Raw genomic sequence first — 5,715 nt, forward strand, 5'->3', positions numbered from 1 at the left:
ACTTGTACGGAGTGAGGTTTAGCGTCTTTTCTTATCATAAGAGTCTCAAGTAAATCTTTGATCAGAAAGAGCTCAATATGCGTCAGAAGAGGTAGGTTGCTAAAAGATTACGATTTTGAACTAAGTTATCATCCTAGAAAGGCGAATGTGGTGGCGGATGCATTAAGTTGGAAGTATTTAAAATTGCTTGGATGAGAATCAAGGAAGAAGAGTTAGTGGATAAGTTTGTGGATCTTAAGCTTGACATGGTGAAGTTGCCGGAAGGGCTTATTTAAATCAGTTGAATATTTCAAGTACATTTAAATCAGAAATATAGAGGGCTCAGCAAGATGAGCAAAAGCTTCAGCTACTATTTCAACCAGTTGGCAAGAAGAGGTAAGGAGAGTTTACTAAGGATGATGAAGGGTTGTGAAGATATAAGGGGAGAATTTGTATACCGGATGTCGGAAGTTTGAGGCAAGACTTATTGTCGAAAGCTCACACCAGCGGGTTTTCTATTCATCCCAGAAGTACAAAGATGTATTATGACTTAAAAAAGATGTTCTGGTAGCCTGGGATGAAGAATGACGTAGCCATAGTGGTATCCAAGTGTTTGACTTGCCAGAAGGTGAAGATAGAGCATCAGAAACTGTCGGGAATGCTACAACCACTAGAGATTCCTCAGTGAAAGTGGGAAGGAATTGCAATGGACTTTGTGACTGATAAACCACTATTTTATGATTTATCTTGTGCTCAATTGAGTGATTTTTATCAAGTCTTTACTCACTTATTAATATAATTTGCATGGTTTTACAATTCCTTCTTTATTATGTGATATATGTGAAAACATGTTTCCTAGGCCTTAAAACTATTAATTTTAATTATCTCTTATTACCATTCGATGCCGTGATCCGTGTGTTAAGTATTTTCAGGCTTTATAGGGCAGGAATGGCTTAGAGGACAGAAAGGAAACATGCAAAAGTGGAAGGAACGCGCGAAAATGAAGTATTTGAGAAACTGACAGTGACGTGCACGCATGGATGACGCGGACGCGTGCCTAGCGCAGAGCACGAGCGATGCATATGCGTGACAAGGAAATTTTCCAAATGACGCGCACGCATGACTGACGGGTACGCGTGACAGACGCTACGTGCAGAAAGATGCAGAATTCGCCCTTAGCGAATTCTGGGCTCCTTTTCGACCCAAATCCAAGCCCAGAAACACAGAATAGAGACTGCAGAATGGGGGAATCATCATTCATAAATCATTCATTCATTATTCACAATTTTAAGTTTTAGATGTAGTTTTCTAGAGAGAGAGAGGCTCTCTCCTCTCTCTTAGGTTTTAGGATTTAGGATTTCTTCTGCATTCCAGGTTCAATGTTCCTTTAAATTAGTTTTCTCTTCTACTTTTATCTGTCCTAGCATTTTGGTTTATTTCTTTTCCTTTGTTGATTACTTTATGTTGCAAATTTGGTTTATGAATTCTTATGTTTAATTTGATTTTCTATTTAATACAATTTGAGGTATTTCAGATTTAAGATTGCTTTCTTTTATTTATGTTATTGATGCTTTCAATTTAATTTAGATTTCCTCTCCCTTTGCTTTTGTTGAGTAATTGGTGACACTTGAGTAATCAAACTCAGTTGTTGATTGAAAATTAGAATTTGCTAATTAATTTGGATCCCTCTAAAGCTAGTCTTTCCATAGGAGTTGACTAGGACTTGAGGAATCCCATTAATTGGTCCACTTGACTTTCCTTTATTTAGTAAGGGTTAACTAAGTGCGAGCAATAAACAATTCTCATCACACTTGATAAGGATAACTAGGATGGAATTTCCAGTTCTTATACCTTGCAATGGTTTTCATGATAATTAATTTACTTTCTTGCCAATTTATTTCCTTGTTCCCTATTTCAAAAATCCAAAAAGATATTTTTCCATAACCAATAATAAATCATACTTCCCTGCAATTCCTTGAGAGATGACCCAAGGTTTAAATACTTCGGTTATAAATTTTATTGGGTTTTGTTACTTGTGACAACCAAACTTTTGTACGAAAGGATTCTTTGTTGGTTTAGAACTATACTTACAACGAAAATATATTTGCAAATTTCTAGACCACACAAAAGTCCCGCTCGTCAAAAATGGCGCCATTGCTGGGAATTTGCAATTGTGTGCCTTATTATTGGTTATTGTAAATATTTTCTTTTGCTTGTTTATTTGTTTTTGTTTTTGTTTTTAATTTTTATTAGCTACTATGAGTTCTCACCCCTCTGGCTTTAAGTTTGATTCCAATGTTGTTGTAAGGAATGGAAGCTATAATGGAAACATGCATCAAGGTCGAAAAAAATCAAAGATGGAAGGATCCACGAGGATCTGATCAACCCTTTCGGCAACAACACCTTCCAAGGTACCATGGACAACGACCATTCTACAATGCATGCCAAGACAATAGTTATGGTGGACCTTTTCGTGACAACCAACCCCCACCAAATTACTATGGTCAAGAGCCATTCTGAGGTGCGTACCAAGATGATAGATATGGTAGACCCCCTTGTAGTTATCAGCAAGCTCCATCATATGCCAATGAACCACCTCCTCAACATAGCTTTGAACCACCATACTCACAAGCCACCTACAACCATTCACCTCCATATGACCCTAACCCTTATCCCAATTCCAATCCAATTACCCCAAGAACCACCACTTCCATATGCACCACATCCATATCCATCGACCCAAGAATCACAGGCTCGCCTCAAGGAAACAGTAGATCAATTTCATGCAACCCATGGCTTCATGTAGAGAATCTAATAAGGAACGTAGTACGCAGGAGACACTAGAAGCCCCGAAGGACAGTAAGGAGCATGACTTTGTACTGGAACAAGTAGAGGAAGCCGGAATTATCGAAGAAGAAGAATTGGTCGAAGACTTAGGAGACGCTGAACCTCCATGGGAATCAAGAGTTGTAGAGAAGTCCGCCAAGAAAATTGCAATTGATGCTAAGGAGGATAGTGCATAACCCCCAAGGCATGTATCTTATGAAGAACTAGACGGAACATATCAAAAAGCAAGATTCCTTGGTAATGATGATCATGAATCAAGCTCTCCTAATGATAAACTTGCATCCGCAATTGAATTCTTTGAGATTGAAGAATCTGCCCCAAGTGAATATGAAGATGGTGTGGAGGTAGACTTTTCTCAACCTCCAACTTATGACTTGAGTGATGAGGAAGAAATCGAAGACTTTGATCAAGACATGGTTGCAGTTGAAGAAGTTTGCAAGGAAGTGGCAGAATTCACAAAGGAGTACAAGAAAGTGGAGCTTGAAAGACCACTGGAAATACCTCTCCCAAGGCCATTACTACCCAATACAAACTTCAAGTGGGTAAAATCATTAGCCTTTATCTTCACCTTCCCACTTGAATATGGTTTGCTTGAAACCGATGGCCAGCTTAGAGCTCTTTGTGGCTTTAAGAGTAAGAGGGAGATGGTTTGTAATAGGAGTTGGCATACAAGGTTCAACATAGTTGCACACTTCAAGTTGAAGTGCAAGGATTGGTGTCGAGCTCAATTGCATGGGTCTAGGAAGTTGTTTAGATGCTTCAGTGAGAATTTGGATTGCTTACCACCCGGTTGGAACAAAGATGGTCAACAAGAAGACGGGTACAAAAGCAAAGTTTGGGATCCTGGAATTCATTCTGATAAACAACACTCCTGGAGCCTGATCACCTGCTTTAACTTGCTCGAAGGCTTTACGTGCCTAGTTTGGGACCCCGGAGGCTATGGAATTGCAAACGTTGGTGGAGATCTCTGGATGAGTTCAAGCACAAACCACCATAACAAGGAGCTCACCGAATGTCCAACTTAAGGACTTTAACTAAAAGTGCTTGGTGGGAGACAACCCACCATGGTATGATCGTTCTCTTTCAATCTTAATTTTATTTCGTTTTGTTTGTTTTTAGTTTTATTTTATTTTATTCTTCCTAGTATCATTCATAACATCCGCATCAGCATCTGCATTTTGCATTCTGCATATTCATAAAAAAAAACACAACACCCGTGCGCGTCGGCCACGCGTGGGCGTCGATTTCAAATCGACGTCTCCATCCACCGCCCAGAAAGTTAGGCTGGAATCGTGCGGCTGGTGTGCGATGAGCACAAATTGGCCCATTGACGCGCACGTGTCATTTTCATTTACACACACCACGTGTGGCCGTGCGCGACGCATTCGCGTCGCATGAAAATTTTTGCCCCCTTAATTGAAACAGAGAGTTGCGCCAAAACGACGCTGGATTCGTGCGTTTAGCACAATTCTGGTCGATGCGTACGCGTGAGACACGCGTATGCGTCATTTTAATTATCCTCTGTTTACCCGTTTGCGTCAATGACACTTACGCGTCATTGCAATTTTACCCATGCACGCGCAGGCGTGACCTACGCGTACGCATGGATTTAAATTCACTAACCCCCTGATGCGGAAACCCTAGCCCTCCCTCGCGTTACTTTCCCCCTTCCTCCCCAACGTTTCATCTCCACTCTCTCTTCCCTCCCTTTCCTCCATAGCCACCGCAGCCCACCGCCACCGTCGCAGCCCTTTGGCCGCACTGCCTTCACTCTCCCCTCTCCCCCCTGCTCTTCCTCTTCTCTCCTTACCCCTTTTTTTCTCCCCTGCCCTTCCCGCCAACCCAAACCCACCGTCGTGCCACCACAGAATCGCCGGCACCACCACACCGACACTACCATCCCCCCTCGCCCCTCTCCTTCTTCTCTTCCTCTCTCTATCCCTCCTATCCCCTTCTCAACTCCGACAGCCCGCGCCTCACCACGCTCCGCCACCACCAGCACCGCCGTACACCCATTTCCTCTTCATTTCCATTTCTATCACTGCGCCCCCCAGGTTTCACTACACCCCAATTCCTTTTCTGTACAAGTTACTCAGTTTGCATATATTCAATTCTGTTTAATTTAGGCTAGTTAGATATGCATGTTTGTAGTGGATTCTAGGTGGTTAGGTAGCTAGGTTGTGGTTAGAGGATTCTAGGTCTGATAATTGCTCCGTACCTGCTATTTGAATTTTCTGCTATTCACTATTGGTTGGCTGTTATTGTTGCTGTTTCACTATTTCATGGCTGTCTGATAATGTTCTGCTTCATACCATCAATTCATATAAGCTACATTTATTCCTGCTAATTGCAATTATTGCTCTGCATTCATATCACATGCTGCTTGCACATAACTGCCTTGAGACTATCTTGATTGAAAATTCTCCTCAATGCCATTTTACTTGCTAGTTTGATATATCTTGTTCTCAGATTCATATCAGCTGCTAATCCTGTTGAAAGTGCAACTGTTTGCATTATTCTGCTGTTTGATTTTTCGGGAACGTTCCTTTTACTGCCGGAATACTGCCCAATTTTTCTTAGAAACGGTTTTACTTAATTGCCATTCATGACTTGCCTTTGGTACTTTTCCGTTGTGCTTTAATTGGTTTAAAACAAAGTCACCTCATGACATGCTGGGCTAGCATTCACTATCCCTTTTGGTTCCCTTCCAACTTCAATTGCATTATTGATGATTCATAATCCTTTTCATACTTCTTTTATTTTCATGTTTATCATCAATAATCTACATTATCTGCTTGAATGTGAGTTGTTTGTTCTTCAAGTTGTGCATTTCTGTTAGCTAGGAACCACAGTACCATGCCACTAATTTTAAATTCCCTTATTAACTCT

Source organism: Arachis ipaensis, chromosome B09 (assembly GCF_000816755.2).
Source record: "Arachis ipaensis cultivar K30076 chromosome B09, Araip1.1, whole genome shotgun sequence".
NCBI classification, from domain to species: domain Eukaryota; kingdom Viridiplantae; phylum Streptophyta; class Magnoliopsida; order Fabales; family Fabaceae; genus Arachis; species Arachis ipaensis.